Raw genomic sequence first — 25,754 nt, forward strand, 5'->3', positions numbered from 1 at the left:
GGCTATTTCTTTTCCCATGTTAGGGAAGTTTTCGACTATAATCTCTTCAAATATTTTCTCGGGTCCTTTCTCTCTCTCTCTTCTGCCTCTGGGACCCCTATAATGCAAATGTTGTTGCATTTAATGTTGTCCCAGGGTCTCCTAGGCTGTCTTCATTTCTTTTCATTCTTTTTTCTTTATTCTGTCTGCAGCAGTGAATTCCACCATTCTGTCTTCCAGGTCACTTATCCGTTCTTCTGCCTCAGTTATTCTGCTATTGATTCTTTATAGTGTATTTTTCATTTCAGTTATTGTATTGTTCATTTCTGTTTGTTTATTTAGTTCTTCCAGGTCTTTGTTTAACATTTCTTGCATCTCCTTGATCTTTGGCTTCCATTCCTTTTCCGAGGTCCTGGATCATCTTCACTATCATTATTCTAAATTCTTTTTCTGGAAGGTGGCTTATCTCCACTTCATGTAGTTGTTTTTCTGGGGTTTTATCTTGAAAAAATAAAGATAAGATCTGGTACATAGCCCTCTGCCTTTTCATCTTGTCTTTCTGTGAATGTGGTTTTTGTTCCACAGTCTGCAGGATTGTAGTTCTTCTTGCTTCTGCTGTCTGCCCTCTGGTGGATGAGGTTATCTAAGAGGATTGTGCAAGTTTCCTGATGGGAGGGACTGCTAGTGGGTAGAGCTGGCTGTTGCTCTGGTGGGCAGAGCTCAGTAAAACTTTAATCTGCTTGTCTGCTGATGGGTGGGGCTGGTTCCCTCCCTGTTGGTTGTTTGGCCTGAGTCAAGCCAACACTGGAGCCTACGAGGGCTCTTTGATGGGGCTAATGGTGGACTCTGGGATGGCTCACACCACGGAGTACTTCCCAGAACTTCTGCTGCCAGTGTCCTTGTCCTCACTGTGAGACACAGCCACCCCCCTCCTCTGCAGGAGACCTTCCAGCACTAGCAGGTTGGTCTGGTTCAGCCTCCTCTGGGGTCACTGCTCCTTCCCCTGGGTCCCAATGCTCACACTACTTTCTGTGTCCCCTCCAAGAGTGGAGTCTCGGTTTCCCCCAGTCCTGTCGAAGTCCTGCAATCAAATCCCGCTAGCCGTCAAAGTCTGATTCTCTAGGAACTTCTCCTCCAGTTGCCAGACCCCCCCGGTTGGGAAGCCTGATGTGGGGCTAAGAACCTTCACTCCAGTGGGTGGACTTCTGTGGTATAAGTGTTCTCCAGTTTGTAAGTCACCCACCCAGCAGTTATGGGATTTGATTTTATTGTGATTGAGCCCCTCCTACTGTCTCACGTGGCTTCTACTTTGTCTTTGGATGTGGGGTATCTGTTTTGGTGAGTTCCAGTTTCTTTCTGTTGATGATTGTTCAGCAGTTAGTTGTGATTCCGGTGTTCTCACAAGAGGGAGTAAGAGCATGTCCTTCTTCTCTGCCATTTTGAACCAATCTCCAATGGTCTGTATTCCAACTTCTTCTCCATGACTTTTCACCTTTATGTATCATGTTGGAATAATGTGGGCATTTGGGGATCATGTAAAGGAAAATTGATTTGGGGATACACTTTGTTTAGGTTGAGTGGGAAATATTTACATCATCCACAGTCATTTTCATTGCTGGTTATGTTATTCGTAGCTGTTCCATGATGGGAATGGCTCCTAAGAATGATCCTATTGCTGGCTCGCCTGACAGTATAACTTGAAGTTGTAGGGACAAAGTCACACCATGTTATAGTATCTGTCCCCAGATACTGTAAATATGTAGACTGTGGAAGAGAAACTGGGTTTGAATGTGTGGAGCCAGAGGCTAATCTGTGGAAAGTTCCTCCAAATCCTATATCTCATAAGAAACTTGATAAAGGTTTTCATGAATTTGATACAGTATGAAAATTTTACGTGGCCTTACCGAAAACAAGTTGTAAAAATGAAAGGATCTTTTCTCAACTATAACAACAAGGAGAACAATAAAATTCTGTCAACAAAGCCATTGGAAAGATTAAATTATCTTTCTCTTGTATCTATAATTTTCTCAATGAAATTATTTCTGTAAAATTCTACTCTGTACACAGAATTCTCTCTGTGAAATTATGGGTACTGTGAAGAGATCATAATTTTGTGTTTCTGTAAAGAAGGCTTCCCAAATCATGTAAGTTTCAGGCCTCAGAAAACTTGTGTCCTCCCCTAATGTGGAAACATTTTGCAACACTTGGATTAATGCTACATACCTAGTGATCATTATATTGGTTCAAAAGTGTGATGAATCAACCATATCCTCAGATGTGCTTTAAATAGTGAAAAGCACTTGCCACATGGCTAGGGATTTGTTTGAATTAAGAGAGTATCCTAAGGGTGATTCGGAGTACTTTTTAAAAATCCTGGTGAAAATTTTATTTATGCAGCTTTAGTTGGTTTTTCAAGTAATTAAGCCTCAAGTATTAGTTTCCTTTTTAGTCAAATTCTGTAGAAAAATTCCATTTCTTCACCCCTAAAATCATCCCTCAATTTGATAAGATTCAATAATATTAATAATATTGACATCAGTGATTCTGATCCTGGACTGTCATTGATCTTGGTACCCTGTCCCACTGCTCACTTCTCCCTCAGGTGAGAACTGGAAAACAACTGTATTTGAAATGCAAGAAGCTATTAGCACCTTTTCTTTTCCTTAGTTCCAATCCTCACTTGCACCTCTTACTTAGATTTCTTTAGTTGTCACCAAAGACAGAGCAGGCACTCCCTAAATGTTTGTTGGATGAATTACAGTAGTTATTTATTTAGCTGTGTGTTACTGCTACCTTCACCTCCACTAGACCACTGGCAGCTATAGGGCATATTCTTCTCCATTTTTCCCAGGAACCATCCTAGTGTCTTTAGTCTAGTGACACTAAATACATGCGGCAGAGGTGGTGGTGGTGGTGGTGGTGGTGGTGGTGTTACTGTCGTTTAAAAATCATACTCTAACCAACCAAGAATACTGTAGTAATATTTTGCTCTTTTGATAGAGAAACTCCTTGTTACCTCACTTCCCAGTTCTGAGTATTGTCCACTAAACCATACTGAATCTCTATTAAAATGTATATGAATGTTCTATACCATAGAAAGTGTTGCAACTGGACTCGAATCTTGGGCGTGATTTTCTTGAATTTCTTCTGTTTTCAGTTCCTATATGCACCCTTCATGTGAGTAAGCTGAACATCAGCACATTTAGCTACATCTCTTCATTTCTATTCTACAGCAATAGCTCCTTAGAGTAATATCTGAAGTTATAGTAATTTTCTTCATATCAGAGAATTTCTAACTATGTTAATGGAAGTTAGACTGGTTGCAGAGACATTCGTGAGAACTACCTATGCTGTAACATTTAAACAATTTATTTGATCTCTCTTTAGCTTACCTGCTCATGCCTTTGGAACATTGGTGTTGACCTTGTTGGAACTTTGTCTATAATCATGATAAGTCTTTCAATAGACTCTAACAGAAAATGACATTTAAATTTCCAAGTGATTTATTAACCCTTTAAATACTTTGTGATGTGCCGTGTCCATCTTAGCAAAGAGATACTCTTGTGACACTATTTTTATGTATTATGTCCCTGAATGCCCAATGCTTAATGACTTCAGATTTTTTAAAAATAATAAAAGAAGAAGAATAAATGTGTAAATAAGAGATAATAGTAGCATTGCCTATTGCCTGATAAAAAATGAGGAATAATCTTTGAGGACAGCAGGGGATAATAAAAGTTCATTAGCTGTCGAGCTGCCGCCCTGTTGTTTCAAAGCAGCTATGTGACTTTTGCCTTGTGTCTGGGCTTCCATCTCCTCACATGTAAAAATCAGGAAATGCATTACCCCTGTTTCTTCACCTGGCCTACCCCTAATCATCCTTCAAGATTCATTTCAGTCATCCTGTTGTTTGGAAAGTTACTGCTGACTCCCAGGGGTGGCTGGGTCCCTTGCCTGTGCATCAAAGCCCGTATGGCATTCTGTTGAAGTTATCTATTTATTACTTTCTCTCCCTCTTTAAAGCATGGGTCCCTCAGGGCCAGGGACCATACCTTTGTACCACGAGTATGTGGCTCAGAGTGGAACACATAAAAGAAAGTTGATTAAAAAGACAAGCCAAGTTCATATTTTATCTCTCTCTGAAACTAGATCTTGGCTCCAACACCAACTGGTTATGTAGCCTTGGCCAAGTTACTTAATTTGTGTAGGTCTTTGTTTCCTCCTGTAGAATGAGGATAATACTGGCTGCCTTACCAGTGTCAGAATAAACTAATAAGTAATGTTTGTTAAGCTCCTAACAAAGTGCCTGGCATATAGAAAGCACTCAGTGAATGCTATCAGTATTATTATTAGCCAAATACATTTTTGTTGAAATAAACTTTAATGAAACTTAATGGTCATTTCTTTCTGTTTACTGACTAAGAAATAAAAACAGATCCTTTTAGCCTTCTGGATTTAGATATGGGGCAAAATGGCCATCTGTTACATGAGTATGCTTAATGTTGCTTGTGTGCATCGTTAAGAACTGTGAAGGGTCTGAGGTATTTACCCTATTTGCAAGCTAATACATTAGCCTGCCACAGTTTCACAGATGTTGGCAGAACACGGAAATCCTGGATCAGAGACAAAGGGCAGTTATCACTCACAGCAATAGTAGTAGCCAGTGTATTAGCATTTGTACCAGTTCCCTGAACCCTAAGTCCCATTCAGTGATTCAGACAGAGCCTGGTGATGTTTACACTTCAGGGGGAGAAAATCTGAGCTCAGGGAACCTGACTCTTTTGTATCAGGCAGTAAGCATACCTAATCTTTGCCACTAAGTACACATCATCCCTATGACACTGGACAGTAGACAGACCTGCCCTACGCTCTGGAGGGAGACTCTACCTCTGTCTTCTAAGGCTTTCTCTCTAAAATATCCTTGAAAAGGTAGTTCTGAAGAAAGCTAGTTGGTGCCTTTCCTCACGAGAAGTACAGAAATACAAAATACCTTTAGAGAATGGTCTTTTAACATGGAAATTTGTATCTAGTGGGTTTGTAGCTTTCTTCAGATTCTCAAAGGGATACGTGAACTTAAAAAGGTTGTCTTTAAATCCCTTATTCATCGTTCAGGTGCTAACGTATCTGAAGACACCAAAAGGTAAAGACTAAGGAAGCAAAATACTACATAGGAAATACCGTGATGCTTCTTTATGATTGAGGCAACTTGCTGCCCCAGAATCAGGGCCTTTATCTGGCTCATATTAAGACTGGAACTAAGTCCGGAGAAGGTACCCTGGACCTTATCCAGAGGAAACAGAGTTGAGAGCCCTTGCTTCAGAAAAGATTGTAACAGGACAAGAGCAAAGAGTGACAGCCTTCTCTGCAGAAAGGATATTATTACTTATTATAATGCTTATTGAAATAATTTAGCACATAAAAAGATAACCAACTTTGTTTTTTAGATTGGATGTGCAATTGTTGTGATTTTTTGATGTAAGCTGTACATAATAGGAAAGTCAAATGTTACTCCCTTAACTGAAATAAATTTCCATTTTCATTTCATATTATTGAAATGTATGCTTCTGACTTTCTCCATTTGCTTCACTTTATTTTCAACATTTTTATAAGCAAAGTGTTCTAAATACCATGACGAATTATTTTATGATGCATTTATCTCAGTCATGGTGACCTCTGTCACTTGAACCACTGTTCAACATATTGCCAAAGAGCAAAGATTAAGGCATAGGGCATTTTGTGGAATTAGTGACGACCCAAGAGCTGATAGCCTAATGCCAAACCAGTCATTAGAACTCAGGAAATGTTACAATCTGAAAGCATTATTGCGATTATGTAACAAAAATAAGAGACAAAAACAGATGGCTTAAATAAAAATACTGCTAAAGTAGGGTTTCTCAACCTCAGCACTGTGTACATTTCGGACTGGATAATTCTTTGTGGTGGGGAGCTATCCTCAAATGTCCTGCAAGAGTGTAGATGCATCCCTGGCCTCTACCCACTAGCTACCAGTAGTGTCCCCTGCAGTGTGACAATCAAAAATGTCTGCAGACGTTGCCAGATGTCCCCTGGGGGCAAAATCACCCTTGGTTGAGAAGCACTGTGCTATTTCCATTTTTTAAAATGGGAACATCTATCAGTGAATAAGAAGGTAAATAGAGAGTGTAGTATAATCCTGGTAAACGTTCACAGCTCCAGAAGTAAATTAATGCTTCCATAGTTTGAGGGATTGCAAAATGACCTCCCCATACTGCGTGTAATCTGTTACAGAGCATGGGGGGGAAAGAAAGAAGACTGGTTTTGGGTTCTTGCCTTTCTTACGTTGCTTTGTAGTTTAGTGATTTGGGTCATGTCATAATTTTTCTGATTTTTTTCTTTTTAATCTGTAAGAGAGGGATCATCCCCTGTCATTCGTACCTTCAAGAATTGCCATGAGGATCAGATCTGAGAGTTTAAGTGAAAATGCCTTGAAAAGTCTAAAGAGCTCTATAATTGTTAGGATGAGAATAAGTAGAATGATTTTGTTTTAAGAATTTCTTGAAAATTTTAGAGCATTCCTTGAAATAACTAGCGGAACCCCGGGGCATAACAAAAAAGGATTTGAGAATCACTGCTTTTGAAGCTGCCCTTTAGCCCTGCTTAGCTCACTTTTCTGTGTTCTTGGTTGCCATGTGCTGAGTGGCTGTGACAGAAGGCATGGTTGAAGGAGTAGTGGAAAGGCTGGGCTGACAGCAGCAAGGAAGCAGCACTCAGTGTTCAAAAAGCATAAGTACTTTGTTCATGTTTCTTCAGTATCCAAGAAGTATCTATAAATTGAGTAACTAGAAACTCTGAAGAGGAGAAAATAAAGTTAATATTGTAAATTTATTCAAAATGGATATTGCTGATGTAAGTAACCCTATTTCTGACTTATGTGTTTTTTATTAACTAAAAATACTGTGTGAATTTTATTTAATAGATTCTTTTTTTTTTAATAGCTTTATCTTTGGTCAAAAATGAATATCCTTTCTCTATCTCATGCTGAAACCTTTTTAATAATGCAGAATTGCCAGCAACTTTTCTCCCTTTTAAATATTCGGTGTTAGCCTTCCTTGCCTGAAATTATATGAATATATATGCCTGAACTTTGAGAAATAGAATAATTTAGTCTCAGGTTAGAATGGATCTTAAAAGCTGGATGACCCAATATAACATTCCATTCAGAAATCCTTTTCTCAGACCTCTGAGAGTTTGTCCTGCTTGAACCTCTGCCCCCCTTTTCAGTATAGAATATATTTGGAAGATTATGCGGATGAGAGAACTGAGGCATAGATAGGTTAAGTGACTGTGTCCAGGATCACTTGGGTAGTATGTAGCAAAGCCAGAAGGTGACCCACTCACCGTGAATCCAGAGCCCTGGCTTAAACTCTAAATCACTGGGCTTCCCTCCAACAAATCCTACTGCTGGACAACTCATTTTAAAGAAAGTTGCTTTTCACAATGCACTGAAATCTACTACCTCCTTATAACCCTGCCATCAAAACAAAAACAGAGGGACTTCCCTGGTGGTCCAGCGGTTAAGACTCCGTGCTCCCAACGCAGGGGGCCCAGGTTTGATCCCTGGTCAGGGAACTAGATCCCGATGCCGCATCCGAAGATCCCACGTGCTGCAACTAAAGACTCAGTGCAGCCAAATAAATAAATAAATATTGAAAAAAGATGAACATGTGATGCTCAAACATCTTAAAAAAAACAAATACTACCTTGTTCTCATGTGGAGCATGAGACAATATATCTTGTCTATACTTTTCCAAATGGCAACCCTTCAAATATCAGATTGAACTTAATGATTGGTGCCCTCCCTTACTCTTAAGTTTGATCTTTTTCAGGTTGAATGTATCTTCTCCTCCTAATTGTACCTGTTTTAGCACAGTTGTCATACCAACTGTGTTCCCTGCTGACTTTTTCTGGGTGTTGAATACTCATCCAGTTTCCTATCTATTGGATGAAAATCAGTTCTGGAACCCGTATTTAAAATACTGCCTGACCATGGAGCGTTGGTTATATCTAATTTTGATTTGGACACCCTACAGTTATTAACTGTATTCTCTTCTCTCCAATGCCACATCTCATCCTTGCTTGCATTGTGACCGCTGCCATTAAAAATGGGACTTCCCTGGTGGTACAGTGGTTAAGACTTCACCTTCCAGTGCCGGGGGATATGTGGGTTTGATCCCTGGATGGAGAGCTGGGATCCCACAGGCCTTGTGGCCAAAAAACTAAAACAGAAGCAATATTGTAACAAGTTCAATAAAGACTTTAAAAATGGTCCACATCTGGGCTTCCCTGGTGGCGCAGTGGTTGAGGGTCCGCCTGCCGATGCAGGGGACACGGGTTCGTGTCCGCAAAAAAAAAAAAAAAAAAAAAAAAGTCCACATCAAAAAAAAAAATTACAAAGTCTTGTGAACTATCCTTGAAGCAGATCTTTTTGTCTTAATATTTTAATAAACAAAATACTGTATTAAAGTAGGTTAAAGTTGCAATGTGTGTATTTAATCCATTATTTCAATTTTAAGTTCCTTTTATGTTTTAAAATTTCCTTACAGATTAGAGTTCCAATCTGATAAGTATGTCTTCACCTAGCAATATGATTACTGCCTAATTATTTGAGTGTTTGGGGTAAGATAAAATCATAAATATTACTTGTATCCTTTCCCATTAATTATTAAGCACATGTCTATTTCAGGGAATTTAATCTATATGTTTGATTCATAGTCCCATAATTTTTCAAAATGTAATTTTGTAAGAGCCATCTAACATCAGTCATTTTTATGGTGTGTGTGTGTGTGTGTGTGTGTGTGTGTGTGTGCGCGCGCGTGCATTCCTAACATCAGAAGGTCATGTTTTGTTATGAGTAAACAAGTGCCTACATGTTAAACATGTCTTTTCTAAGACATAAACTTAGTTAACTAGTCTCTGCCATCTACCATTGGAAAAATGTATTTTCATGACAGATTGGGCTACCTCCTTAAAATAGACTGGCCAGATTCCCAAAATGTTAGGCACTGGGGTAGAATTTCCAGGAGCAGTAGTAGGTCTCTGATGATTCTTCATTGGCCCATAGATTAAGACAAGTCAATAAAAGACAGGATATAAACGAGCAGTTGACAAAATATTTGGAATAAGAATAGATTGTCTGGTACCTGAATACACTGTGAATATTATGCATCGGGAACCGTACTTCAGGTGTGGACAATATTGGACCAGCATGCTGGGCTCCACGCTGTTGAAAGGGTCTTATACTTTAGGTGGCCTGACCTGCTTCAAGGGAACTATGAATAAAGGATAAATAATGGTTCTGCCAGTAGGTGGTAAAAAATAAAATAAAATAAACACTCTTTGTAGTCAGCAGGAAGACAGAAGCCACTGTGATTATTTTATTTTTTTGCGGTACGCGGGCCTCTCACTGTTGTGGCCTCTCCCATTGCGGAGCGCAGGCTCCGGACGCGCAGGCTCAGCGGCCATGGCTCACGGGCCTAGCCACCCTGCGGCATGTGGGATCTTCCCGGACCGGGGCACGAACCCGTGTTCCCTGCATTGGCAGGCGGACTCTCAAGCACTGCGCCACCAGGGAAGCCCTCACTGTGATTATTTTAAAAAGGGGCATGTAATAAAATGCTTACACATTGACAATAATAAATTGCAAAAGAGCAACCTAGAGGTCAGGAGCAGGAAGAAGTTGCTGCTGCCCTTAGGCTGGAGGCAAAGGGACGAGACACGGTTGCCAGAGGCACTGGATGTAAGCTGGAACCATGGGGGCCTGTCTGGTGGGAGGTGGAACCAGGTAAAAATGGAGCTGCTGCCTGAGACACCTGGCAAAGGAGAGAAAGAAGGGCAGAAAGTCAAACAGCAGAAGGTTGATAGGTGTTGAACCTTGCAGTTGGTTGATGAGGGTTTGTTTTATTAAAGTCTCTATTTTGAATATGTAATTGTCTGCAATTAAATGTTTTTAAAAAGTAAATGAAAGAGAGAGAGAAATAGGAGACGCAGGGGCACACGCACCCTCCACACCATGCATGCTCCCACGTACAAGTTTACGCTGAGCTCCAGTCTTCTTCCAGTAGCTGAACTCGCCTCAAAGCCGACTGCCAGAGGGGTGTGGGAAACTTGGCCCACAGGGGTCAGCAGAGAAGGAGATGGACAAAGGAAGGATCTAAGGCAAAGAGGCTGGCAGACCCTCACCCAAGACACATGAGGCAGTGACTCTCCTTCTGCACAAAGTTCTAGTCCTGGCTGGAATTTCTTGTTGCTGTCTATGACTTTCTCAGTCCCTCAAAAGGTACCCTCTGCCTAAACCTAATTTTGTTGCTATCAAAGTGGGATTGGGGACACACAGTGTAATTATTTGACCTAGCCTCTGCCACACTGAGCCTTTGGATACTGGCGTGTCCATATAACACACCAAGTTTTTTGCACACTTCTTGTGCACTTCCATTTACATGCATTCTACAGAGCTGGCTGCACAAGCACTGATACATTTCAGACAAACTCCAGATTAGTTGGAATATTCGTGGTTTTAGTTTGAAGTCCTTACCTTGCATAGAGAGTGAGGAATTGGGCAAGGAATGATGATAATGAAAACTTGGGCTATTACGTAGTAATGCTCTTCAGCACATGTTTAATGCATTTAGTTGATAAAGAAAAACCATACTCAAGTTTTTATATGTTCAGGTGCAAAGACCAAAAAGAATTAAAACATAACAAAATGGGAGTATGCTAGCTATGTAATTATTTGAATTAATATATAAAATATTGGAATCCATCTGTACTGATTTTGTAATAATAAGTGGGTACTTGGTTCTCCAAAATCTTTAACTCTGAAAGAAGTGAGGTTTAATACTAGAAATAACACTTTTTTAACCAAGAAAAATATGAAGTGTCTTCTAGGGCCATCCTATATGGTTGTGCAGGTAGCATATTTTCTGAATTGTCCGCCTAAGGGGCATCTTCTCTTATTCACACAAAGGCACTTTATATGCCAGTGACAGCCCTGATCTCCCAACACTGATATTATCAGGGGGAAGTATTGCCAGGAGAAATTTCACAGCCTTCTCTAAAGAATGAGTTTGACTTTTAGTATCCACTTAGGGATTCTGAGAGGCCCCTGTGAAGAGTATCTTGGCTTTGAACAGGGCAGAGCTACCTGCTGGTTTTAGATTTTCAGGTTTGCCTATTTGCATTTAGGCCAAGAATACTTTTATTTATCTTTACTACTTTCTTGTTAATGCTGGCTAGACCTCTGTGTAATAGTAAAACCTTTAGTTATATTAAGACCAAATGGGGATCACAAAGTGTGTTTCTCTTCTCAAATGATCATTAAGACTACAACATGGTCTCAGTGGACATGTACTAATGTATCTTCGTACTAATATACAAATTAGTATTTGCATATTTTACAAAATTTAAAGTATTTTAATAACTTAGTTCTAAAAACTGATATGAGTCCTGAATTTACATTTTTAAAATACAATTTGACTTATTTATACAAAGGCAAAGCCACCAACACATTGGGGAAGAGATTTTCAATCAGGTCCAAGTGGATGCGTTTTCAAGAGCGGGTGGCAGTACTGGGCAGTGAAGTGGCAGGTACTGGCATCAGACTGGGTCAAAGCTCAGATCTAGCACAGCTTTAAGTTAACTGGTCCAGTTTCCTAACCTCCGTGGGCCTTGTGCTATGAAATGTACCAACCCGTAGAGGTTTCTGTGAAGATCCTGGGGTAATGGATCTTAAAACAGTGTCTGGTAGAGTGCACCAAAAAAACCTCATATTAAAGTTAATTTTTCATTAAAAAAATACCAACTTTTTCTTGAGCTATCATTCATTTTCATGTTCAACATTCTTTCCCCTAGACTTTCTCACACCTGTTCCCTCTTTCCTTGTTAGCTCCCATATCTCTCTATCCTTATGCCCAATACTATTCTTGAATTGCTCTGAGATAAGGGTTTTTGGTATTAAACACCTGGGTATGTAGATGTTTTGTGAGACGCTTTTTATTTCTCCTCAGTATATTCCTCATTTACTCCTTTTCCTCATGTCCCTAAAAATATCCTACTTACTGATCATGTATATTTCCTTTGTCTGACGCAGATGATTCTAGAAAACAGCAACATGGCACAGTGCAGTGGAATTAGGATGCGGCTGTGTGTCTCTGTAGCACCTCCCAGTTTAAAACTTCTTTGAATCTCTGAAATTGAAAAATCAGAAATCTGAATAGGTGATGCATTTGAAATCACACAGGAACACAGTTTTCCCCAGACCTCTTTTTTTGGGGTGTGTGTATGTGTATGTGTGTGTGTGTGTTGATTCAACATGTGTGTATTTTCTATTTCCCCCCATCTGGCATCTGCTTTAGCACCAGCCTAGCTAGCTGTTCTGTGTCAAGAGGGCTTTAGCCTTTTCACTATGAAAGAGAAAGAAATGAAATAATAAAGAAAAGAAAATTCTTCCACCATCTCCCCCCCTCACTTTTTGTTTAGTTGTTTCTAAGCAAGTTTCTTGCCATTTACCTTTGCATTTGCATGGCTTATTGATTGGCAATTTTAAAATTGTTTATTGTGCTCTTTTGTTTGACTGTTCAAGAGCTAAAACAAAAGCGAGCAGGCCCTGTGAGGTACACATTTGCATGCGGTGAGCGTTACCCGAGGAAAAGTAATTGCTAATGCATATTTATGTGGCACAAATTTGCCATTTGTTTATGCATAAAATTATCAATAGTGCAGGGCGGCCCAGCCGTAGAAAATGGTGACCTTTTTAGCTTAATAAATAGAAATCAGCTGTTATTGTGAAGAGATCAGCCATTTATTCTGTGTTGAGGGACATTGCCGGGAAAATGCAGATTGGGGTTGGCAATATCATTAAATGGAAGGCCAATGACCCTTTCGGTAGAGTCTATTATACTTTATCTAATAGGGGATAAATGACTCTGGTTGGCAAATGGAATAAAGAACAACAGTTTTTCTTTTTTGTTTTGTAGTTTTAGTAACTCTGCGGATTTTAAGCCATAAAACTGAACAAGCAACATCATACTGACCTGTTGCTAGAGTTCTCGCAGAAAAATCTGTTTTAAAGTTGCTTTCCCTTATTCATTATTCTCTATTTCAGTCTGTACCCATTGAAACAAAAAGTGAGTCAAATGATATTTTTTTCCAGGAAAATAGGTCTTCCTTTAGTTTATAGCTTTCTTTTTCTTTTTCTTCTTTTTTAGCCATACTTTTATCTTTTCATTGCAGGTATTTTTGCATTTTACAGCGTTGCTCTACCTTTGATATCTTAAAAATATTAAAGATAGAAGATACTCTCAGAATGAAGTTAGGAATAGATTGTAAACTGAAGTTTCCTTTTTAAAACTAAGCATAATACCTTCAAAGTGATAAGAATGGCCTCTGAGGTAAGTATGTGGGTCCTTTGGATTAATAAAAATATTATATAAATAGCAAACCTTCTCATCAGCATATTTTCTTTTCTTTTTTTTTTTTTTTTTTTTTTGGCTGCACCGTGCAGCTTGCCGGGATCTTAGTTCTCTGACCAGGGATTGAATCCCGGGCCACAGCAGTGAAAGCGCTGAGTCGTAACCACTGGACCGCCAGGGAATTCTCAGCGTATTTTCTTAATATGCAAAAAACCGACAGATAGTCATTGTATCTTTTTTGGTTGTTTCACTGAGATGAAGTGCCCTCAGTCTCCTCAGAGCTCGCCTGTGACTGTGGTTTAATGTGGTGTGATCTCATACTACATTAATTTGGCTAGTGTTTCTTTGGTATGCTAGTGAGCGTTTCTGTCTTTTAGGGTTTTTTATTGAGCTTCTTCAATCATTATAGAATTCACTATTAAGTGGAAGTTGTGTTTGTTTTTTCAATATTGTAAGGTAATATTTGATGCACTGAAAATTTTATGTAAGTTATGAAATAAGATAATAAAACAGAGACATGTAAATCCACCCTCAGAACATGGCAAAGCTATTGGAAGCTACCTGCATGCTCCTTTCTGATTGTGTATCTTAACAGGAGTGCACTGCAACAGGTTTAAAGTTTCTGCAATGGTGGATTTGCAGCCACCAGTCTTTCCCTCATGCTGCACTTGAGTACAACAGTGCATTCTGCAGCATGTCACCACAGTGACTGAGTAACCTTTTACTGGCAGAAATGGGTCTGTTGTTCCTTTTTAAAGTAGAGGGTGTAAATAGGATTCAGACACTAGGGTACATTAGTCCAAAAAATGAATATATTTTTTGTGTCATTTATAAGGTATTGATTTTAGGTCCATTAGATTCACAGTCCCTAGTGGTAGAAAAAACAATGATTTAATGGGTAGGTTGGAATTCCAGAAGGAAGAGCAGCAGTGATTAACCCCTTCTTCCTCAGCTCCCTGCCCCAGTTATATAATATTGTCAAGAAGCTAAGGACTCTGGGGGAAAGGGACAATTTATCATCTGTCTTCCCTGCACTTTACAAGGAATCACAAAACAAATTTCAGCTGGATTATTACTATGTCTCTGAAAGTGATAGAACATTTCACTCTCCGTTGATAAGATATGCCAAAATTATTTTTATAAGGTAGTTTTTAAGTTGATGAATACAGTTTATTTTTACAAAACCCAGAGCATATTTATTTAGAGAGTCTTAGTAATTTAAGATACTGTTTAGGCGATGTGAAGGAATAAAGCTTAGATTTCTTTATTTAAATAAAATGATCTCTTTCTCAACTCTAAGAAAGGAAAGATCATACTGGTGTCATGTCAGTTATACCCTTTCTTAGACAAGTCTTAGGTAATATTAGTGAGAATGGCCACTATAATTTTTAAAGTAGGGTGTTTCCTATTCCATAAATACATGGAGAATTATTGGTGTATATAAACCTCTTTTCTGAGAAGAAGATGACCAAGATATCATTTCACTTCTATACTATTCAATTTGGATGTAGAGCACTCATAATAATTCCAGTCAATTTCATCCAACTAATGTTACTACCACCTGGAAGAATTTCCTCTTAGGCTGCTTTAGCAGTTACCTCTTCATTATTATATCCAAAAAAAAAAAACCCTAATTACAATATAGGTATGAAATTTTTAAAAATTCCAACTGTCATTCCAATCTTCTGACATACTGTTATGCTATGATTGAAGAAAAATATGCCAACTGAAATCTGATTAGCTTAAAACTTGACCTGACATAAAGATTATGGTATCAACAAACACTTTTTAGTATTTCATATTTTAATTCAAGTTTTTCAAGCTCTGTGACAAAAATATAAAAATACAGGCTCCCTCTTGTGGGTAAAATTACCACCTGTGTATTTCTGTGTTGCCTACATATAGGATATGGCAAATTTTTTCTGTTTCATTTTAAGTAAATTCTACCATGGTAGTCTCTTTATAGTTGGTCAGATGTGACATTTCACTTAATTGAAAAAAGTGAAGTTTGGGGTACTTTTTAGTAAAAATTTTTAATGAAAATGAACAAGTTTTTAAAGAATTGGCAGACCATGTGCAGACAACCTTTATTTTATTGCAGCAGCATAATTTTTTTTAACTTTTAATTTTATATTGGAGTATAGTTGATTAACAATGTTGTGATAGTTTCAGGTGTGCAGCAAAATGATTCAGTTATACATATACATGAATCTATTCTTTTTCAAATTCTTTTCCCATTTAGGTTGTTACATAATATTGAGCAGAGTTCCCTGTGTTATACAGTAGGTCCCTGTTTGTTATCCATTTTAATTTTTTTTTTTTTTTTTTTTTGCGGTACGCGGGCCTCTCACTGCTGTGGCATCTCCTGCCGCGGAGCACAGGCTCCGAACGCGCAGGCTCAGCGGCCGTGGCTCACGGGCCCAGCCGCTCCACGGCATGTGCGATCTTCCTGGACCGGGGCACGAACCCGTGTCCCCTACATCGGCAGGCGGACTCTCAACCACTGCACCACCAGGGAAGCCCCTGGTTATCCATTTTAGATATAGCAGTGTGTACCTGTCAGTCCCAAACTCCCTATCTCTTCCCCCCATCCTCCCCCGCTCCCTGTAACCATAAGTTGGTTCTCTAAGTCTGTGAGTCTGTTTCAGTGTTGTAAATAACTTCATGTGTATCATTTCTTTTTAGATTCCTCATATAAGTGATATCATACGATATTTCTCTTTCTCTGTCTGACTTACTTCACTCAGTGTGACAATCTTTAGGTCCATCCATATTGCTGCAAATGGCTTTATTTCATTCTTTTTAATGGCTGAGTAATATTCCATTGTATATATGTACCATATCTTCTTTATTGATTCCTCTGTTGATGGACATTTAGGTTGCTTCCATGTCTTGGCTGTTATAAACGGGCAGCGGCATAATTTCTGATGTTGAAAATTTGTAATAACTTCTCTCATTTTGAAGTACTTTCCGATGGAGTAATTAGTGAATTGTTGAAATAATGTAGCATCTTCTCTGTCAATGTGGTGACTTTTAGATTTCTGTGCTTATTAACAAAAGATCTGATATTGGAATGAAGTGAAATCCCCCCTACCAATCATGGTACAGGTGGATAACAATATGGTAATAAAACTACCCTAATACCACAAACCTTGTGACCAAAATGGTGAAATATCAATGGCATAATAAGAATGAAACTGAAGAATTACTCAATTCCTCATAAATTGAACTGATTGTGAAGAGACTGAGCTGGCAACAATGCTTTGGCTGCCACCATGTACTGATTCCCAGCTTTCAAAAGTCTGATTCTTGGGAACTTCAACTGATTGCCAGAGGCCATTTTTGTCCAGTCTAAGGAACTGTTAACAAAGCCAGAGTTCTATTCACTCCTGAAAGTGTCTAGAACAATAGTTTTGAAGCTGGGCTGGGAGATATATAGAGATATATAGCAAGGAATGTCAATGTAGAGATAGTTGGATGACTCCCACTAAACAGTTACTGTGTTGATCGTTGCTGTCATACATTTGAATGGAATCAAGGAAAGGGCTATGAGGACACCTGAAAATCTTTCATAACTCATTCCAAGAAAGAAGAATTTACCTTAATGTTGCCTCTCCTAAAGTATATTCAGGTTGTTTATATCGAAATTATACAAAATGAACAACTTATGTGGTGATAAACAAATATGTATCTATGCATATAACATAACATATATATATGTTTTTAGATTAATTCTGGTGGTATTATAATGTCAAATTAATGCTTTTTTCCAATAAATAATAACTTTGTTATATCTATATCAATTTATATGTATATAAATTTATTTTGAAAACCATAGACATCTCCTGTTTCCCAAGAGCCATATCTTTATATATTTACTAAAAAGGAACAGTACACTGTTAATGGTCTACTTTTATTTTTTCTAGATTCCTCTTGCTGATGACACGAGTCCTGTTTGAATCTACTTATAAGATTCTGAAGCCTGAACAGAGAATTTTGGCACTGCACTGGGTAGGAAAAAGATATATTCATAAAACACATGATACACACCTTTGAAAAGATTGATTACTTTAAAAATGGAAGTTTATGTGCCTTCTCTTATTTTCAACTTATAAGTAAAGTATATGACATATGCATATAGAGCTATAATACATAGTCTTTTATGTTCAGATGACAACTGTATTTGTAATTATAATTTTCAACCTCATTATGAAGGTATGTTTCTAAACTGGCAGGTGAAAGCAACATTTCTTTTCTTTTCGTTTCCTTAATGAGGTACACATTTCTTAAAGTTGCAGACGCTTTTTTTCTTCATTGAAAAATGTTTTTTTAAGAACATTTGTTGCTACTTTTCTATTATTGCTGAACAAGAAATATTCTGGGTCACAATGAGTAGGTCACACATTTTATAAAAATTTCCATGGGCTATTCAGTATTTCAGGGTATGTTTTTGTAAACACATACAAAAATACAATTTTGCTGAGGCCAAACAGACATTTTCCCAATTTGCTTGGCAGAAGAATTTAGTGGGCATCTATCTATGTGTGCATTTGTGAAATGCCTGTAAAAGTTATACTCTTGGGACCAGGAACAAAGTGTGACCACAGACCTAAAGTTGAAAATCCTTTTATCGTCCCATGACTGTCATGTGGGTGAGAGCAGAAAAGGTTGAAGGAAAGGGATCCTATTGTTCAGAGGTTTGTCACTAGTAAAATGAAAAATGACTTATCTTTCTGTTTAGTCCTAAAGAGAATAGTGAAAAAGTGGTATTCTTGCAGAGTAAACTAAAATTTATTTATTTACTAATCCACTCTAAAAGCCATATGACTTACGCTTCTAGAACTTCAAGATACAAGTTTATTTGTGAAAACTCTTAGGTTCAGTGGTAGTTTTTATCGTCTTTAAAGACCGAATTGTTTTTAAATCCTAAAAAAAATTTTAAAAATATTTATAAACAAGACTTTATATATTCACAGATGAATGAATCAAAGTAATATGGAAGAAAGCATTGTAATGGTTTTTAATGATAACAGAACTGGAATAAGTCACGAATTATTGCAAATATGAAACTTTTATAGTTTTACAAGTAAAAGCACAAGTATAAATAAAATTAAAAGGCAAATGGAAAACTGGGACTACTTCTAACAAATACAGCAAACATCACATGTATAGCTGTTATTATAAGAAAGGCACTAACATTTTAATTTAAAAGATAACAAGATATAAGAACAAATAATTAATAAAGCATGCAATTCTAATGCAAAATGCTAGTAAAAGAAATGCAAAGTTATGCTCCACTTAACAATCTAACTAGTAAAAAGTAGCTTCGAATAATAATGTTGTAACAAGAATGAGGGGAGTTGGGTGTTTTCAATAATGTTGGAAATAAATTATATTTATTCAAACATAAAGTGATTTGACCATCTCTGTTAAGAGCCTTAAATGTTTCCAAGGCATTCTATGCAACATTTTCACTCTATTAGTTTGGAAAAGGTTTGGTTGCAAGCAATCCAAATTGTTTTAAAAAGGTAAGACTTTATATTTTCTTATGTGAAGTCTCTGTAGGCAGCTAAGAGCTGATTGGGTGGTTCCACAGTCAATAGGGACCCAGATCTTTCATCTTTGGCTCTGTTTCTCTGAACATGTGACTCTTACCTAGTGTTTTGGAATATCCAATATTGGTATTCCAGCAATCATGTCCGTATTCTAGCAAGAGGAAGGAAATATTTCTAGAAGATTCATGCTCTCTCCCTTTAAGGACATCTTTTGAAAAGTGTCCATACCCCTTCCACTTACATTCCATTGGCTAGAACATAGTTTCATGACCATGCCACACTTAAAAAGAGCTTGGGAGATGTAGCTTTTATTCTGGAAGATAAATTTGGGGGAGTTATTATTGTGGAAGAATAAGAGACTAGATATTAGGGCTTAACTAACAGTATCTGGCAGTTTCACTTCCAAGAATCTAACTTAATGAAATAATTAAAGGAGACAAAATTTATGTAAATATGGTCATTTTCATATGTTTATAATCAGAATAATTTGAGATTGACTAAATTGTTCAGCAATAAAGCAATAGTTGGATAAATCTGAATATATTCATCTCATACAGTCAATAAAATATTTAAAAATTTTTCGAAAGACATTTGAAATTATGCATGATGCAATGTTAAATGAAACAAGTCCGAATCCACACTAAAGATACAGTGTATCTCCAAATGTGTGTGTGTACACACATATGTATGCACACACACATATTCAAGTGGACATATATATTACAAATACATAAAAAGTTAGCAGAAAAAATAGCTGAAAGTAAATACATTAAATATTATTAGCTCTGGATTATGGAATCATGAGCAACTTTAATTTTCTTTACAGTTTACACATTTTTTAACAAGTATAACTTAGTACTAAAATTATAGAAATGTAAAAAGTATGGGATTCACATGGCGGGGGGAAGAGTAAGCTGGGAAGAAGTGAGAGATTGGCATGGACTTATATATACTACCAAATGTAAAATAGATAGCTAGTGCGAAGCAGCCGCATAGCACAGGGAGATCAGCTCGGTGCTTTGTGACCACCTAGAGGGGTGGGATAGGGAGGGTGGGAGGAAGGTGCAAGAGGGAGGGGATATGAGGATATATGTATATGTATAGTTGATTCACTTTGTTATACAGCAGAAACGAACACACCATTTATACCCCAATAAAGATGTAAAAAAAAAAAAAAAAGTACAGGATTCCAAAAGGTTACATAAGTTGCTTAGTGCCTCTGTTTAAAATACTATATGTGTGTCTATTCAAGAAGAGATGAAATTGCTTATCACTCATCCTTTCTGACTGCTTTTTCTGAAGTCAGGTTGCAGTAAGCTTTCCTTCTCAGTAGAGCCATACAGCCACTCAGAAATCTTGGTCATATTGCATCCTGGCTACCTTTTTAGGTTAGGGCAGATTGAGATACAGTTCGGTGGCATTTGACAAGCATGTGAATGTTGCTGTTACTCATGCAGATTTCAAAGGCAAAGAGCAAAACTTTGAAGACTTCTTCCTTGTGTATAAGTGAAAGAGGTTGAGTGCTGCAGTTCTGGATTAAGAATGTTTTCTTTCTTCTTTTCAAGGATTTTTTTTACAGTATTTTGTTGCCTTAGAATATTAAAGGAGTGAGAATTTATCTCGGAGCTAAGTGAAAAGTCACAATTAGATAGCAATCTATGAGAAATTCTTGGCAGAAATTAGAATGAGAGTGTTTTTTCCCTCTGAACCTAAGCTGACTCCACTCTTTGGAACTTGTAAGGGAAGCATAATGTTGAAAGGCATCAACTTTGGAGACACACTGTTTAGGTCAATTTCTGACTCGACCATTTAGGACTATCTACTGTTGGGTACATCTCTTAACCACGGATTCCACACATGTAAAATGTAAACAATGATGGAAAATAGTTGGATAAATTGTATTATGCAAATACCACATGGACACTGGTGTAACTACACTGAGTAAACAAAATAGACTTTAAAGCCCAAACCATTACTGGAGATAAAGTTACTTTAAAACTGATTGAATTTTCAATTCAATAGGCAGATAGAATAATACTAAATCTAAATGTCCCTAATAACATAACCACAAAATAGATTAAGGAAAATTTGACAGACTAGCAAGGAGAAATAAATGATCCACAATGGCAGTGAAATTAACTTAATAATTAATGAAATAAAATAGAAAAGAATCAGTAAAGGGGATAGAGTTGAAAGATAAGATTAAGAAACTTGACCTGTAGACATATATAAAAACCTTGCATACAACTGCAAAATTCACATTATTTTGAAGAACACTGGGAACAGTTACAAAAATTCACCATATCCTGAGTCATAAATTAGGTCTCAACTAATTTCAAAGAATTTGAATCATAGCAGTGAAATTAAGCTGCCAATGAATAACAGAAGTATGGCTAGAAAAAAGTTTCAAAATTAAAAAGAAGTCACAATAGTAATTATAAATGTTTTAGATTAAATAAAAATGAACATCTTACATATAACAATTATAGAATACCTATAAGAAGGATTTGCTGGGAAAGTTATACCTTAAATGTATTAGAAAAAAGAAAGAGTGAAAATTAATAAGCCAAGAATTTATTTCAAAAACAACAACAAGATAAACTCAAAGTAGTAAAAGGGAGAAACAAATTAAAGTGCAAAATTAATGAAGTGAGAAACAAACAAATGAAGAAGAGAAGCAAGAAAGCCAAAAATTGTTGCAAAAGATGAGGAAATTTTCCAATCCTCTGATGAGACTGAACAAGAAAGTAAGTGACAAGAGGCAAATAACCAATATCAGAAATGACAAAGTGACATCACAACAGATGTGCAGATGTTAAACAGCCAATAATGAGTATCATGAACTTTACATTACCAAGTTTATGTTGGGAAATATGAAGAGTTAGATCAATGGTCAGATTCCTAGAAAAATATGTCAGTGGTCAAAATATTCCTAAAAAATATATAACTTAGCAGTATTTACTCAAAAAGAAATAGGGAACCTGAATAGTTCTATAAACATTAAGAAAATGTAATTTGGTAATCAAAAATTTTCCTACAAAAAATTTCCAGACCCAGATGGCTTCACAGGCAAATTTAAGGAAGACATAAGTCTAATCCTATGTAAGTTTTTTTTTTTTTCAAAAAATAGAAGAGGTAATAGTCCCCAACTTATTTTATAAGGATCATGTAATCTTGATACCAAACTTGGCAAGAATAGTATGAAAAAGCATATTCACAGGCAAATTCCTCTTATGAATATAAATGGAAAAACTGTCAACCAAATATTAGCAAACTGATTTCAGCAATATATAAAAAGGATCATTAATCATGAGCAAGTTTGTTTACTCCAGAAAATCAAGGTTTGCTGACATGTAAATAAACAGCCAATGTAATACAGATTAAAAGAAGGTATCACATTATTATTTCAATTAATGCAGAAAAGGATTTAATAAAATGTATCATTTATTCCTTATTTTTTAAAGTTCTTAGAAAACTAAAAACAGGGAAGAACTTCCTTAGTGGAAATACCTATAGCAAGAATAAATTAAAATAGTGAATTGTTGGAAGTTTCCTTCTATGATCAAAAACAACATCAGGATAGTTGCTATTGAGCATTTTTCCTGGAGATCCTAGCCAATACAATAAAGCAAGATAAATAAAAATTATTAGGATTGAAAAAGAAACAGTTGTCATTCTTGGCAGATGATATGAATTAATATGAGCATTTAAGGTTGATGCAAACAATACAATATACACAGATCAGCTGTGTTTCTATATATCAGCATCAGTTTTTGCCTAGCATTCATTAATAAGTGATGAGTAGTATCTCTATAAGGAAAATTGTGAAAGTTTAAGAAATATTTTAATATTTTTTAAATGAAATAAATGATGAGATAAACCATGTTCATGTACTGAAAGATCCAATATTGTAGAGATATCCCCTACCCCCAAGTAGATTCATAAGTACAGTGTACTCACAATCAGAATGCCAACTGCTTGTTTTGTCTTTGTTTCTTTGTTATTTGTTTGGGTAGTTTGTGTGTGTGTGTGTGTGTGTGTGTGTGTGTGTGTGTGGGTGTGTGTGTGTGTATGTGTGGGTGTGTGTAATATGACAAGTTGATTCTAAAATGCAAAGGACAAGAAGAGTCAAGAGACTTGTAAAGGGGGGATGGGTAGGATTACTTGCCCTATTAATATGAAAGCTCTATTAATTCAGAAAGTATAGCATTGCTGCAGGGGTAGACAAGTAGACAAATGAGAGAGGCTACAGCGCTCAGAAATGACTCTTGCATATATGGACATTTTATTTATAATAGAGGTGGTACTTCAAAGCAGTAGAGAAATAACAGACTTTTTAATGTATGGTATTGGGAAAATTGATTCTTTATGGAAAAAAATGAAGTTGGATCCCTACCTCACACCACACACAAAAATCAATTTCAGTTGGTCATAAACTAAGTGTAAGAGGTAAAACAATAATCTGTCATAAGAGATTCTCCTATAAGAGAATCTAGGAAAATAACTTTATGACCTGGGAGTAGAGACAGATTCCTTAGATTAAAAAAGCACACATTCTACATTATTTTTTAAAATAGACTTTATTTTTCAGAGCAGTTTTAGGTTCACAGCAGTATGGGGAGAAGGTATAGAGATTTCCCATGTACCACTTCCACCCACTCCCTACACACACACACATACACACGCACGCACGCACGCACACACGCACACACAGCCTCCCCCAATATCAACATCCCCCACAAGAGTGGTACATTTATTACAACTTTTAACTGACATGTCATTATCACCAAAGAGTTCGTCATTTACATTAGGTTCTGCATTATTTTATTGTTTATCAAAGAAAACCATAAAAAGAGTGAAAAGACAGTATATGGAGTGGCAGAATAAATTTTCAAAGCATCATTGACAAAGGTGATATCCAGAATAGATTTTTTAAAACTACAAATCAATGTAAAACTTCACACAACCCAATAGAAAAATGAGCAAAAGAAGAAATCCAAATGGCCAATAATATGTCCAAATGTCAAAACATATGAAAAAATGCTTAATCTCAGTAATAGTCAAGGAAATACAGAATAATTACACAGTGAGATCCCACTACACATACTTCAGAATGGGGAAAACTAAAATGGCTAGCAGGTCAAAGTAATGACAAGGATGCAGAACAACAGCAACATTCATACAGTGCTGGTCAGAACAGAAATTGGAACAACTACTTTTAGATATAGTAAAGTTAAAATTTATAGCCCCTACTTAAGCATAGCAATCCTATGCATATATGTATATATCCCATCAAAATATGTACATCCGTGTATCAGGAGATATGTACAAGAATGTTCACAGGAGAAATACTTGTATTTGCCAAAAATTGGAAATAATTCAGTTATCATCCACACTGTGGACAGTGGTAGAATAGTCATACAATGAAATGAAATAATGAAGTGGAAGACTTTTAGTGATCTACTTGATATTAAGCGGAGAAAAGCAAAGACATAAGAATACATGCAGGATGATTCCAGGCAAACAATTATGTTTTTCAGAGATGCATTATAGATGGTAAAACTATAAAGAAAAGCAAGGAAACATTACTATAGGTGCCAGAGAGTGCTGATCTCTAGGAATGAGGAAAGAGGCTGAGCTGAAGGAGGGAGAATTTGGGTCAGGGAGCACTTCTGGCCCAAGGGAGAGTGACACTAATGCCCTGCTGGTGGTTACATGGGTGTGTGCTTTCTTACCATTTGCTTAAGTGTACACATTGTGTAGATATATTCAAAATAAGTGTTAAAATAGTACAGCAAATAGTTATGATGTTTTATTTATTTCTTTAAGGGTGTATTATGTTTCATGAGGGCGAAATATGATTGCAAATAGTGTAAATTAAACTGATACATCTTTCAAAATTAGGTAAAATAATTTAAGATGCTTGTAAGGAATTTCCCGCTTTGGAAATGAAGACTAATAGGGTAGTAAAATAAGCATTTATTCTTTCCAGTGTTCTTTTTCTAAGAAATGTAATAAAGGCTATCAGGCATTGCCATTAGATGGAATAGCAGTAAAATGTTTTGAGAACTATAAAATTATAAATATTTTATTTATATATGAATTGAAATGCATTGCCATGTTAAAGCATTCTTTGCACATATCAATACCCACAAAAAGGCTTAGTTGGATATCAGATTTTATACTGCACTGACCAAAAATAACACAACAAAAATAAGTACTTCACATAGGTTTGCAAATTCAAGATTTTACAGAGGTAAATTGAGGATAGTGGTTAGTTATACCACTGGGGCAGTTATTTTTGTTTTGCTTATCTCTTTCTGTGTTAACATTCTTTTAAAATGTCACTGCATTTATAATTATTTGCTTTAACCATTTAGCCAGTTAATTATTTGTGAACCTAAGTGGTTGTTATTTGTACACGCCTTTTGGTCACCTCTCTTTTACTTGCAAATAAGCAAGCTCTTTGCTTTAACTATTTGTCAAATCCAATCACTTTTTTTTTTTCCTCAGTCAACCTTATCTAAAGAGTAAAACTCTTTACTGCTTGCAAAAGGAGAATAATCCCAGTATATTGTAAATTGTCAAGTGAGTTCTTTATAATTAAAGATTACTCTGCAATATACAATTTTTAAGGCATTTATCCCAACAGGGTTCAGTGGCCTTTGAGAATGAGCCACTATGTTGACAAATCTATCATCTAAATTGTGCAGCATTAATGAGAACTCCGAGCAGCACACTCTTACATTTTAATGTGGGTGGCAGTTTAAGAAAA

The 25,754-nt window shown here is 36.7% G+C and overlaps 1 protein-coding gene across 4 annotated transcripts in view; it reads left to right on the forward strand.

Annotated features, from left to right (window-relative positions):
- SOX5 (SRY-box transcription factor 5) overlaps nucleotides 1-25,754 on the forward strand; it is a 991,328-nt gene that overhangs the window by 247,389 nt on the left and 718,185 nt on the right. For all 4 annotated transcript variants that reach the window (XM_060306246.2, XM_060306247.2, XM_060306245.2 and 1 more), the window contains one exon: nucleotides 17,351-17,435. The gene's annotated coding sequence lies outside the window, so the exon portion shown is untranslated. The remainder of the gene's footprint in view (nucleotides 1-17,350; nucleotides 17,436-25,754) is intronic.

The sequence above is a fragment of the Globicephala melas genome, chromosome 10, assembly GCF_963455315.2.
Source record: "Globicephala melas chromosome 10, mGloMel1.2, whole genome shotgun sequence".
Lineage (NCBI taxonomy): Eukaryota > Metazoa > Chordata > Mammalia > Artiodactyla > Delphinidae > Globicephala > Globicephala melas.